Source organism: Larus michahellis, chromosome Z (assembly GCF_964199755.1).
Source record: "Larus michahellis chromosome Z, bLarMic1.1, whole genome shotgun sequence".
NCBI lineage: Eukaryota > Metazoa > Chordata > Aves > Charadriiformes > Laridae > Larus > Larus michahellis.
In genome coordinates, this window is record NC_133930.1 from 10,198,582 (window position 1) to 10,213,098 (window position 14,517).

General features: G+C 42.3%; 1 protein-coding gene across 23 annotated transcripts in view; it reads right to left on the reverse strand.

The window, feature by feature from the left end:
• UBAP2 (ubiquitin associated protein 2) overlaps nucleotides 1–14,128 on the reverse strand; it is a 193,660-nt gene extending 179,532 nt beyond the window's left edge. For 12 of the 23 annotated variants that reach the window (XM_074568961.1, XM_074568956.1, XM_074568955.1 and 9 more), the window contains exon 1: nucleotides 13,773–13,872. The gene's annotated coding sequence lies outside the window, so the exon portion shown is untranslated. Of the gene's footprint in view, nucleotides 1–7,433; nucleotides 7,575–13,772 lie in introns of all 23 variants that reach the window. The other 11 variants (XM_074568968.1, XM_074568965.1, XM_074568964.1 and 8 more) reach the window with 7 other exon arrangements.
• Nucleotides 14,129–14,517: the final 389 nt, after the last annotated feature.

Genomic DNA, 14,517 nt, shown 5'->3' on the forward strand with positions numbered 1-14,517 from the left:
CGAATTTGTCAGGTATGATTTGCCCTTTGTGAAGCCATCTTGGCTGTCACCAATTACCTTGTTATTTCCCATGTGCCTTAGCAGTTTCCAGGAGGATCTGCTCCATGATCTTGCCAGGCACAGAGGTGAGACTGACTGGCCTGTAGTTTCCTGGGTCTTCATTTTTAACCCTTTTTAAAAAAATAGGGGTTACGTTTCCCCTTTTCCAGTCAGTGGAAACTTCACCAGATCACCACAACTTCTCAAATATGGTGGATGCTCATAACCTGAGGTGCTGAGAGATAAGCAGCCACAGAAACAACACCGAGAAATGAAAGCCGTAAGAGATCACTTTAATTTCTCTGCCACCTCTGGATTTCTCTTTCTACAATCACAACTGCTGTTAGCATTTTCTCTAGCTTTAAACAAGGTGGGTGTGATTAGTTTCCTTTGATACTAATTCTAATCTTGACCTGCTTCAGTGTGAAAACTTGGTTTTATCCCAAGCTTTCACACTTGATTTACAGCATTATTTTCCTGATGATCACAACTTCTCAACTTGGTCTCAAATGTAAATTCACTTACTCTTGTTCCATCATTCTATAAGTTTATATGAGGTCAGATCTATCTGATCTGCACTAAAACAATACCCAACTATCCAAAGAGAAGAATTAACAATGTCAAGCGGACAACACACTAGAAAGGAGCAGGTAAATAAAAAGCCTTGCCGTCCTGGTTTGAGGTAAAAAAGAATCAGTTTTCTTTTCAGTAATTTCATTTTTCACTTAAGCCTCTTCTCTCTGAAATTAACAGCATATTCTTCAAACAGTGTCCGCTTCCAGAATGACAACAACTGAGGTTTATAGTTAATACCAAGGAATGGTATGCAGAGAGGCTCCTGCTTGTACTTACTGCTATAATAACCAAGGGTAGCAAACTTTGTTATTTGCCACATTGAAGGGTCACAAGTGGAAAAGCACAGAGGGGTCGTATCTGTGGGGAGAAGCAGACAGGACAGATGACCCAAAACTGACCAACAGAGTATTCCATTCCCATTGGCATCATGTTCAGTATAAAAGCTGAGGGATCAAAGGGGTCAGCCTCTTTCTTCAATGGCCAGCATCCAGGAAGGTCTCTGTCTGTTCCTCTGCCTCTCATCCCGATCCATGCATTCCTGAGTCCAGTTTCAGAATTCAGCTCCCCTCCATTGCCAAGTTCAGTCTAGGACTTGCCCAGTGCCTGCTGGTGGCATGATCATCATCCTGGGAGCTTGATGTTGGTTTTGCATATTGTGTATATATTTCATTATTTTCTTTTTTGATATTATTATATTTTCTGTTTATTATTAATAAAAATAGGTTCAGTTTCTCTTTCAATCCATAAGTGTTTCTCTCATTCTTCTCTCATTCTCTGAAGGGAGAGGGGTTAAAGAGAGCATCTGTCATTCACTCAGTGGACAGTCCAGCCCAAACCATGCCACCTCCACACAGAATTCAAATCTAACAGCAGGAATAAAATCATCCAGGCTCTTCTTGTGTGTTTGATATTAAAAAGGCAAGACGAAATTCATCTCTCACTTCTTAGTTAGTTTCTTAACCTTTTTAAAGAAGATATCCAAGAGACAGGCTGCTCGCATGTGATGTCAAATTGCCCAAAGTTTTATTGCACTTAATTTAGTATTTATTTGCCCTCCAATGTTAGCTGGGGGGAACCACCCACAGACTTCTTCTAAAACCCACAGTCACTGGTTCCACCCTCCTCATCTGTACCTTTTCCTCCAAGTCTGGACTGACCTAAATGTTGTTTGGCTGACACATGTTTTCTCTCTCTGGTAGGAGGTTCTCTCTCTCTTCCACCATTTCTTTCCAAGCTGCACTAGCTTCTAATAAAATTGAAGAAAAGTGCAAAGAATCTTTTTCTTTTTTAAAGTCTGCAAAATCTGAGTAATCATATAAAGTTGTTCTTCAAAACTTCCTTCCTATTGATAGACCATTAAGAAATTCCTCTTTGCAGAAATTTATTCACTTACTTTCTTAAAGCTTACATTTCCTTTTAAATATATTTTTGTATTCTGCTGGGTTATTCATTACTGTGCTGTACTAACCCAACAGTCCCTGATTCCACAGGGGTATGCTGGGTTTATACACTGCCTAAGTAGAAAATCTGTTTTTTGAAACATCCCAAGAAGATATTAGTCACCTATTTTACTATCAACCTAAAAGACCAACCACTCTGCTGCAAGACAAAGTTACTCACTTTTGAAAGAACAGGGACTTGTACTCTTCATTTTTTTAGTTTCTGAAATAGTTAGCTTATTTGTATTAATTGCAGTGCCTCACCCTCACTACACATGTGCATTCTGAGACTGCACCTGGAATACACATTTCGTTAACTGCTGTGCTTAGCTGTAACAACAGCATTAAATTATTACAGGTATCAGCTTTTAAGATCATATTGCACCTATAAAAACTTCACCGAAGAAATGGTTTGGCAATGACAATCTTTAAAACCGTTTCAGCAGAAGATGCATTATAAACATAATTTTCTCCAACCAACCCAAAAAGCTGTACGTAGACAGAAGTCAAGCGAAGAATGAGCAAGGGATAACCAAGATGAAATACTGCAAGTTTTAAAAAACTGCATTTACAAACTTAAGTAACAACTTTTAATCACAATAATTTTCAGTCATCTACAGAATGTTATTTAAAAATTCTAGCACAAGCACACTTGCTGTAAAAGCCAAGATAACACTGTAAATAAATTGAGAGACCAATGGTAGGCAAATTTAAAATGCAGAACAGTATGATGCCTTAAATGCGTTCTCAATTTAACACCTGAAGACTGTTTTTCAAGTTCAATGAGCACAATGTCCAAAACATGGCTTTTTGAAAAACAGTGAGAAGAACCTGATTCACTACAATACAGCAAAAATAAAAATTGTAAAAGGAAAAATGCAACCTGTCATTCTACACGCCTCCTCTGATAAGAGCAAAAAATTCAAGACACATCTGCGGTTAAGAGGGCAGCGTTTACCCAAAGCTGTAAGGTGCAAAAAGTAAACTACTAAAAGGCTGCTCACCATCTCACCTTCAGGACACTGAAACTTGCAGTTTTGCAGGGGCTTACAGCATTAGATGTGCCTCATCTAAGTAGGTACTGTCCTTTTGGTCCCTCCATTTTCCCACATCTAAAATTTGAAAAACAATACTTACCGACCTTGTCGATGTGCTCTAAAACTCTATAGTGGAAGGTGTTGGCATGACCTTAGTTCTGATATCCCAAAAGAACCTTGCCATGAGATATGTTGTCATGTAAGTTACTATGAGATCACAACTACATCACAGGAATTTCTTTGCAGGATCAAATGCAAGACACTGACAGAATGGGATAAAGTAGCTGTTAATACACTGCATTTAAACATTGTTGCCTATACATGCAACTGCTGAGAAGAGCAACGTTAAGAAGAATTTTTACTTCCACTTATTCATGAAAGTCCACTTGAAGACTTATAAATACATCCAAGAAAAACATTTTGTCCTCTTTTCAGAATTTTTTACCAGAGGAAGAAGAAAGGGAAGGAAAAAGCATGTTTACATAGATTATCTCATTCCCAAAGAGATACACAATGAAAAACACAGAAAATTTCCAGAACACAAAGCACCAAGAGTAAGGCCTTCTGTCTCAGAGATGATCAGTTAGACTGCGGTGTATATTCTAATGTGCAAGTACATTTGACAACAAAAACCTTTCTTCAACTCAATTATCACAATTCCCATCAAATTACAAAAAGGAATAAAAAAAGCCCAAGGAACATAAAGACTCAAGAAAAACTAGGATTAAACCTGGTGAGTTTAAAAAAAAAAAGTCAACTTTACACACTAATGTGAATCCACAAAAGGCTGTGATGTTACTTCAGAGATAAGTAAAAATAAAAGTTTATCTGGAACTTGCTTATCAGCAGAGATTTTAACATGACTGAAATGCAAGTTGTTTAAAAGTCAGAAGTACACTGATGTCAATCTAAAATTCTCACACTGTAAACAAGTATTTCTTTGGCTGAACCCTTACAGAGCTTTAGTTAGATACTCAATTACTATGAACGACTTGAAAGCCTAAGTTCCCAAACCATGACAATGTTTGGGTTAATCTTAAGACTCTTGGAGCTGTGATGTTTTGGATTTAAATAGAATTGGAAAATATTCACAGCATCTTTTTTAAGATGAGCTTTTGGGGAAGTGTTTTGTTTTTTGTTTTTTTTTAATTGGTCTAAGGCTTAATAAAAATCTTAATTTTATACAGGAAAAGTAAATTTATACAGTAAAAGTAAATTTGGGGCATGCTTCCAATTTTGTTTTTCTTTCAATTAGAAATTTGGGTCATTTAAAAAATATATACAACTTCTGGAAAGAGTGGTAGAGGCTAAATACTGTAGGTGAGTATTTCAACAAGCTTTGGCACAACCCAGAAGCTGACCTGCTTGGAAGGTCAACTCACAACAAGTCCTGGAAGAGCTAAGCATACCACTTCTTCCAAGCTGGTCTTTAAAATTTCAAGAAAGCAGAGCTCCACACCTCTCTAGCCATAAATATCATGGTAGTATAGAGTCATAGTACTGAAACATACATTTGGATAAACCAACCTAGTGTAAAGCTCTATTTTCAGTCTCTTATGTGTTGTCTTCAGCTGAATGGTTTTAGGCTTTAACGGTAATAAAATAAGTAGCATTTAGATATACATTTAAGCAAAGTGTAGCACACTGTTTGAGCTATGCTTATGTGAGGTCACTTCACCTGGCAGAGAAACTGAGAGGTCTGAAATTGAGATTTTTCAGGAAATGCAAGAGGTAGCAACAATATTATTCAACAGAAGGACTAAGTGAATCTCTTAACAGAGTTAACTTTCCCCACCACTGGACTGCCCGAAGAGACAGCTCATCCCTTTCTCCTTCAGCATTTCTCCCTTAAAAAAGAACAAAGAAGTTATCTTAAAAAAACTTTCACAGTATTTCACAGCATGTCTGTTCATATATAAACTTCCGGAAAAAAGGCAACTTCTCAATGCCACACCACACATACCCATAAATGCAGAATAAAAATGCATTTAAATGAATACCAGGAGAAATAAGACACAAAACCATCTTGCAACTTTCCAGTTGTCTTTACTGAAGCCCCGGTCGCTACATGCTAACAGAGCAACACCAGTTCAAAAGACTGAAACGCAGTTGCAGCGTCAAATAATTCACCAAGCAGATCCAATAGCCAAAAGGGATGTGGAGAACAGAGAGCCCTTCCTCCTCCCCATGTATTGCACCAGGGCCCATCATTCCCAGCACTATTTCAATACTCACTTCAGTACAGTTCAAAGCAGGAATTTTGTTTGTTTGTTTGTAAAGACACACCTAAGGTTCCCCAGCATTAATTACTTGATTTCTGCTGCTATGAGCCAGACTCTGGATAATTTGAACAAACAAATCAAAGTAGCAACCCATCATATCAGATCAAGAATACCAAGCTCTTCTTCCATTTTCCCCCACCCCAAACCTGTCTTGTAACTACCCCCAAGCCACATCCTCCTCCTGCTCCTCCACAGGCAACTCATTCTGTCCCTCTACACACTGCATTAGGACCTGTCTGTTGAGTTACAGAGAGAACGTGCCATCACAAGAACACGCTAACAACTGATTCTAACTTTTCGCCAATAGCGCAAAACAACTGGAAGGGGAGGAAGAGTTGCACTTCAGCTTTTCAATCAGGGTCTGTCGATAAAGAGGACCTACAATCACAAAACCTGTTCCTGACCACCCACCACTTCTTAACAAAGTCCTGGTGAGGAAAACGATACTGACTCCAGTTGCTAAACTCTTTCATTTATTCTCTCCTACATTCAGCTCCAATCCCAAAGGGCTACTTGTTTTTTGCTAGGTGGAAAAGGTTTTAGTTACCACAGTCTGACTCAATGTCAAAACCTGCTTGATCTAGCCTGTAAGTTAAATATGGTTTTGTGCTCAGTTTTTGCTTAGATATTAAAATCAACTGAAAAGGGATGGTTCTGCCGTTTCTTGCTCTTCATATTTTATAACAGGCTGGTCATTTCATAATTAGTGAAATGCTTAGGATGTCTTCCATTGATCAGTTATTTAAATGGATTTGTTTATTGAGAAGAAATAAAAAAGTTATACATTCTTGCTTCCCTCTCTCCCATGACTGAAGTACTCAAAAGCATTCCCTAGCAATCAACAGAATCAGCAATGGAGATAAGTCATATAAATATTTGAGGTAGGTCTCCTAGCAGAAACTGCATCTCCCTGATGTTTCACTTCAAAGGACTGTACTAAAAGAGCTGTCCCAGCACTTCTCAGATTCAATATCCCTAACTATGAAGTAATTTTAACCACCTAATTTTATTTTAACCTTTGTCTACAGTTGTGGGGGTCCTGGGGATTTGGGGGAAGAGGACTCCTTAGCAAGAATAGGCTGATCCCATACACTTCTAATTTACCAGGACTTGTGTAATTCTGCAAAGTTTTGCCTTCGCTCCCATTAAAAAATACTTTTAAAAATAAACTGTGATGCATATAGCTTCATAAAAAGAACTGTTCAACATGCAGAAGTACAATGGGAACTCAGCCTAACCTCTCCTGAACGCTGCAGGTACGTTAAACCATCATTTACAATCCACATAATTCCTAGACAGAACATAATACACAGGACTTGAGCAATTTTATCACCATCAGATAATCAAATGTTTAACCTGTTTCTTCCCTCACGGAACTGCTGCATTATACTCTTGAGTTCAGCTAGAGCTGAGACAGCCAATTACTCCTTATTTGCAAGCACAGAAATTATTTCGATTTGAAACATACATCTTACTACAATTTCAAAGTATGTATCCCAAACCCACCCCTCTCTCCACCTATCAAGAGTCACGAACCACTGTTCTACTACCATCCTACTAAATTCAATCCTTAATCCACCTCCTTCTGAAAGGCATGGAAGAACATACGGCCTTGAGTTTGCCTGAAGGACTACAGATTTGACTATGTCAAGTAGTTTAACCTAGAGAAGAAAGCTTTTTTTCAGGAGTGGGTGGTATCTTGTCAATGTATATAAATACCTGGATGGAAGGTGCACAGAGAGAGCCAGGCTCTTTTCAGCAGTGCCCAGTGACAGGACCAGAAGCAATGGGCACAGACTGTGTCCCAGTTTGAGCAACACAGGACTAATTTATCTTCTAATGCTTAGGAAAACTGCACTTTTAGAAGACTCTAGTGTCTGAATTCGTGAAAATATTTACTTGATAGCCAGCTAGGCTATGTGGGATTCAAGGTGTCAGTGTTTTCAAGCCTTGCCAGGTGTAGAGGAGTGAGCCCTGGGCACTTGACCCAAGCTGGCCAGCAGGATTATTTCATACCATGAACACCACATTCAATACAAATTAGAAAGTTTGCTGCATACTTGCTCTCTCCCTTGACGGCAGTGATCCAGAGAACTTCTGGCCCCAGTGCCGGACTCCTGAGCCCTTCCCTTCCTCCCGAAGCTGCGGCTCTTGCACTGTCCAACACTTGCTGTCCACTGTGGGGAGTACGCAGCTTCCTGCTGATAGAATTGGCTGAGTATAATCCCTGTATATTTTATATTGGTATCAGGATCAATACTGGTTCTTTAGTATTATTAAGGTTAATTATTTAGTCTTATCCTATTAAATCTATTTATATTTCAACCCTTGTGTTTCCTTGTTTTCCCCGATTCCCCATTCCTGGGTGGGGAGGGGTCATCAGGTGATAGAATGATTGTTTAAATGACAATAAATTGTTATGGGTTTCTCAAACCATAACAGAATGAAACACAGAGGTTCCCTCTGAACATCAGGAAATGTTTTTTATACTGTGAGGGTGACCAAGCACTGGCACAGGTTGTGCAGGGAGGTGGAGGAGTCTCCATCCTTGTAGATATTCAAAAGATGTTCAGACACTTTCCTGGGCAAACTGGTGCAGGTGGCCCTGCTTAAGCAGGGGGAGACTGCCAACCACAGCCAGTCTGTGATTAAATGAAGTAAAAAGGGAAGGAAATCCTATAACAGAAAAGCTGTTATCAAAAAATGCCCCACAAGCTTCATTAGGGACAACTCTTAAGCTCTAGCATTTCTGCTTAGTCACATAAAGAAAATCAAATGAATGTCTATCTTCAATTAAATCAGGCAGGATAAAAGTCACCGGGACTTTAAATCCAGCACCATACACTACTACATCAACAGGTAAAATGGTAAACAATGAAAACTGGAGTACGGGTATAAAGTTGCAAGGAGTTTTATACTTGCAGTCATAATATAGAGTTATTCAAGAAAGATAATAAGCATCTTTTCCTGAGATACAATGAAAGGTTCCTGGGCATGGCTGCTATCCAGACATCAAGAAGCAGGAAAGAAACCCAACAGGTTGAGGATGCTTATCAGAAACAACATGGAAACAACATGTCTTCTCGAACATGGAAAGAAACCCCACTGTTGCATACTCATTAAACTTGCCTTTACCAAGCTCATAACATTATTTCAATCTTTCTCTAAATTGAATTTCAGATAGCTACACCTTGGCACTTACCCCCATGCCCAAAACACACAGAAATTCATTCAGTGGCTAATAAAAGAAAGTGAAGCACAAGACCGGGAATTGCAGTATTGGTCACAATTAGTCACCCAAAGTTAACACCAGTAACTTAGGCCCCTCTTATGTCAGTCTCAAAATGGATCATAAGTCAATGATCTGAAGAACACATGACTGACGGCTGAAATAAAAGCCCAGGAACAGAAGACATCTGTCCCTTGGGGTACAACCCATCAAAAGCATGAACCAGAATTTCTCAAATACAATATATTATGTACAGCCTGACAGCAGAACAGGGTTTGGCACTAGAATTCCTTTCAGATTCACATTGCTGAAACTGCATCTAAGACAACATGCAAGTTTGAAAATCAAGGAAGAACGTAAATGCAGAAAGAAAAGAGAAAGACATCAGCAATAGCCTTCAAATACAAGGAAACACAGACAATGTGGTAATACAAGATACTGGTCCAGTGTTTACCATAAATCAGCCGTGATTCAGTTAACATTTAAAACCAAATAGAAAGAGGAAACAAAAAAACTTTCAGAAGCCATATGCTTCATTCTATATTATTACATCCACCATCCCCAAAACACTTAACAAAACAAATACAGTAGAAAAAGAAATCATTTTCTTTGCTAAAAAGCAATCTCAATATGGTCTCTAAAGCATGATCCTACTTCCAGGAACAGTATTTTAGTCGTAAGAAATAAAACTGAAATTTTCTAGATTAAACCTATACCACACACAGTAAAACTGCAAAAAGACTTCCCCTCTCTACAGCTATCCATTAAAAACGTTTAGGAATATAATCATAGCTACTGAATTCAAATTTTACACCTTCAACAACAGGGCTGCCTAACAAACTAAGACAGACTTCCCCCACACCCGCCATTAAACCAGGTTAAAAAAAGTGCAACCTGATGATTTAAATCTGGAGGTTAAGAATGTATTTGCACTTTCTTCATTTAACTTTGGATTCAAACACTAAATGATTCTGTAACACAAATTCCATTGAACCTGCATCTTCTGCAGATCTGGAATAAACCGTGTTCCTTGTATGATAAAGCAAAAAACAAAACTGTCAAGTACAACAGAAGTTGTACACAGAAGTACAACTCCAGGCAAACTTCGAGTCTCAAGAAAGATCAAAGCTCTCTCAATATGGGAAACATTTCATTGTTTTTAACGCAAAACTCTACACTCGGCCAGCTTAAGGACTCCTCCAGGCTCATCTGTTGGAAGAGTGATTTAAGAAGAAAAAGCTTGACAAGTTTACCTTCAAAAGAAGCCAGAGTATCTTGTAGCTTTCACAAAGACAACTGGACAAAAGAAAAGAGAATTTCAAGAGAACTGAGAGTAGAAACAACGCCATCCAAGGCAACTGCGCAAAGCTGTCTGCATAACCTATCTTACAAGTTTTACCATCTAGAGACAAAATAAATAAAACAATACGCTCAGCAAAATAGCTATGATGTAGTACAAGCAAGCTGAGCAAGCCATGCGACCTTAGGCATCAGACTGTATCACCTCTAATCTATCTGTCTTTAGTCACTGTTTACTCTTTGCAGCACTGAGTACTCGTGGGGGGGAAAGGGCTGAAGGGACTGCACCTGTGAAAGGGACTGCAGAAGCCCCAGGTGGGCAGGAAATTCCAACAAACTGTCAGTTTAGATGGACAAAATTAAAGAGCATGGACTTTTCATGTTAGAGCAAAACGGAGAAACCCTTTGTACCATTTTTGTAAAATATGAACCTTAAGTAATTGCAAAGGAGCTACTTCACAACCTTTTATCCCAGCTCTCACTTTAATGAGCACAACCTGTTTAGGGAAGTTATATTAAAAACAGTACAAGTCCAAACTAGGTCTTCTCTGAAAAGCAGAGAGGCCACAATGGGCTACAAGTGAGCAGACTGTATCAGAAAAGAATAAAATTCAACAAAAAGCTCCAGCAGAATAAAAACACTGAAGTGGATATTACTTGTACATCCTCTAGCACTTCCAATTCAATACTTTTGAAGTATGCAAATACAACACTGAGTGTCTTTAATCTGTCATGTTATAAAGGGGCCAAGTCACTTGGCTTCTCTTTTAACCAAGGTCATATAACATTGCAAACCTGAGCACTGAACACAGGTCTTCAGAGTCCTGCTCATGTGCTTTAACCAAACAAAACACAAAGATAAAGAAAAAGATTAATAAAGGATCTAAAGTTGTATTCCTGTTCTTTGATGAAGAACCTATTCCAAGTATTGGTACTAAACATCACTAAAATTGCAAGTAAACACTACTATTAATAGCAATACTAATTATTAATAGGGTATTAACAGTCTATGATATATACATTTTTCAAGCACTATTAATAAGCATACTGCTATGATCTGTATCGCTTGGGGGACATCAGCAACAAATATAAAACATAGCAAAACATGGCATTCTATGAGGAAGGCATCTCATAAAAGTCCATGGAAGAAACATAAAACATCAAAAGTCTGCTTCTAAATTCTAAAATGGTAGCTTAAAAATTGAAATAACTAAAAAAAAAAATTACAAAATAATAGGTTCTGGTAATAGACACTATTTTTTGGGGGGTGTTTGCTTAACTTCCTTAGATTTTAGTGGCGAGTCTGTAACTCCGAAGTCCCCTCAAAACGGTCAAATCCTTTTGCAAGTCATGGCACCAGGAGCTTTTTTGAGGACTAGCCAAACCAATACAAGTGAAACAGCTTAAATTTCTGAATTTCCATGCCTTTGTTTTTATTAAACACCTTTTTAATCAATACGCTGGTAAAACTGCAATTAGAACAAAGTAGAATAGAGCTTGCCCAATTCCTCCCTCCCTCCTTTAAGTTACCAAGACTGTTGAGGTTATAAACACAAAAGCTGGCTCATTTTCCAGATTCTGCATCAAAATTCATTCACACCAGTTAATCTAGTTTCTCCACATAACCCTCTAGGAGTCCCAAAACATCATTAATGCTGCAAAGTGATTTAGCCTTACTTGCTTTCAAGTTACCTAGTGTAAGGTTAAAAATAAATTCTTTAAACAAGTTAGGTCAAACCACCACAGAGAGATTGGGCTCAGGTATAAATACTGAGTCAGCCAGGTAGGAATCCAAACCCAGACTCCACTAGAGAATGTGATATAACCAAGGGAATTGCTAAAAGGGCCTGGCAAATATTAAAAAAAGCAAAGCCTCAGAAGGCTGAGTCGCTGCCGTATGTTGTGAAGGGCTCTGTTTCAATGGCAAGCACTGCTCCTCCAGGCCCGCACATCCTCCCCCTCCCTTCCCTTCCCTCACATCCAGCTCCAATTTCTCTCCTTGAAAAAAACAGCTGCTCTCAGGCCAGGACGGCCCCTCCATTTCACCAGCCACCACCGCCCCAGAGGCTATCACCTTGATCTGCTGCTGCACTATAAGCATTCAGCATTCACTCAAATTGAGATGACATAGGACCGATTGCTGCCCAGTAGCTAGAGACGAGGCAGGCTAGCCCTGGTGAGCTTCCCCTTACATAGCTCCACACCAAACATGAAGTTTCTGCTCCACAAGACTGTATGTTCCTTTGAACACAACCAAGGAGACTCTGCACATCCATGCTCATGATGTTAACACACCTACAAGAGAGAAGCTTCAAACCAGATTCACCCTGAGCAGCTCCCATGTGGCATTCAACAGCACTGCAGACATTTCAGCACATATTTTTAAGTCTATTTCACAACACAGAGTTCAGATCCTTGCCATCAGGCTCAGAGGTGCACCAAGTCCCTTTCTACATCCAGTTTCTTGCAGAAAGGTTTCTACAGTTCACTTCCCTGCTGCAATTTTTTCAGCAACAACAGCAAACCCAGAAGAGCTTTCTTTTCTGTTTTTAGATGCAACATAAGCCAGTCGAATAGAATAGCAAAGCCCTGCCCTAACTTCCAAATCTCAGTGACCACATGTAATCGGGGGTGACGAAGGACCAGGTAGAGAAGGTTACGAAGGACTAGGTAGAGAAGGTTAACAGCAAGAACAGTTCATTCATTACCATGTCCTCAAGTAACCTACTGTTGCTGCTGAGATGTTATTGTCAGTGAATTCTGTCGCTGTGACCATGACACGGCTGCCCTACCCCACCACCAGCGAGGGAACACCCAGGAAGGAGATGGGGAAAGACAACATGGAAGTAAAGCCCTGCACAAGGCACAAATCAATAGTTATTCACCCACTTGTTCCCTTCCCGTGCTGCCAGCCCTCCTTCAGTCTAACTCGAGATTAGGATGGGGCCCAAAGGCACGCCTCCCTCCATCAACTCTGCTTCCCCTTGGAGGGGTCCAGCTACACCCCACCTTTCCTCACACCACCAGGAGAGGAACGAACCCCTCAGGAAAGAAACTCCCTGCTGTAAGAAGATGAGAAACAAGGAGGATGGGGTGCAGCACCCCGCTCCCCCGAACGCAAACCCACCTCTCCCAACACCCACCGGGGCAGGGGGTCGGTTGGGCTCACGCCCCCTCCCCACACAAACCCGGCCTAGGAGCTGGGCGGCAGCTGCCCACAACCGCGGCCTACTCCGCGCCCGTGAGGAAAGAAGTAGCGGGGGGGGGGGGGTGGGTGTGTGACGGGACGAACGACAGGGAGGGGAGCGGGGGGGCAATCTAGGGCAGGGCGGACCTTCCCCGGGGCAGCCGCCGGGAAAAAGTAGGGCAGAGCCGCCTCCCCTCACACCACCTCCCCCCAACCCAGGGCGGACAAAAGCTCCTACCAAGACGGGGCAACCGGCCCCGGGACGGGCCCGTCGCCCACCGCCACCGGGAGGCGGCGGTGGGCGACGGGCCCGTCCCGGGGCCTCACGCCTCTGAGGGGAGCAACGGTCGCCCCCGGACCGTTGGGCACCGCGCGCGGACCGTTGGGCCCCCTCCCCGCGCGCGGCCCCGGCCCCCCCACCCCAACTCGCGCGCGCGGTACCTGCCCAATGTGCTCACAAAGCAGCAGCAGCAGCGCCCACCACTGTCACGTGACCGCGCGCCTCGCGCCCTCCCCCCTCCTTCTTCTCTTCTTCTTCTTCCCTTCTTCCCCCCCCCTCCTCCTCCTCCTCCTCCTCCTCCTCCTCCTCCGCGCGCGCGCGGGCCCACTCCCCCGCCACGTGACGCAGCGCGCTCGCCTAACGCCCCCCTCGCCGCCTTCCCGCGCGTCTCGCCCCTCACTCACCGCCAGGCGCGCGCCCATCCACCGGCCCTTCCGCCTCTATCCCGGCACCACGTGACTAGGGCGGGGCAGGGAGGGAGGGAGGGAAGCCGGCCTCTTCCCCTTCACGTGACCGAGGCGCGTGGCGGAAGGGGAGCCGTTGGCCCCGCCCCTCTTCGGCGGTTCTGAGGGGAGGCCGGTTTGTGAGGGGCCGCTGGGCTCTCCCCGATTCTGGCGGGGTTGAGCCACGGCTCCTCGGCCCCGGGGGACCCTGGGGAAAGGCTGCAGCCGCTTCTGGGGTCCCGCCGTGGAGGATTGAGGCGCTGGTGGAGTTGGACCGGGAAGGGCTTCAGCGAGGACGGGCAGCCCCGCCTTAGCCGGAAACAGAAGAGGCCTAGCGACCCCCGGACGCAGCCTGGGCCCTGGCGGGGTGGGTTTAGGGACAGGGTGGATTTTCGAATCATGGCTCGGCTCCTCTCTCGAAGGAGAGGCTCGAACCAGTACCTTTTCTCTTTTTGAGTTTTACTTCTTGTTTTAAGGTGGCTTCTATTTTCTGCCCTGGAGGAGTTTGGCAGGACTAATTATGAGTGGTTTATTATGAGAAATAAGTTCCGGTCCAAATGAAATAGGCTCAGGCAGAATCTTCTGTGAAGCACGTTTTTATTCACGTTCTTGCAAGAGCGGGTGACCTAGCAAGTAGGCACACTCTCAGTTCTTGAAACACACCTTTTTATTTCCTAATCCCGGCCAAATTTTTCCTTCCCCTGTT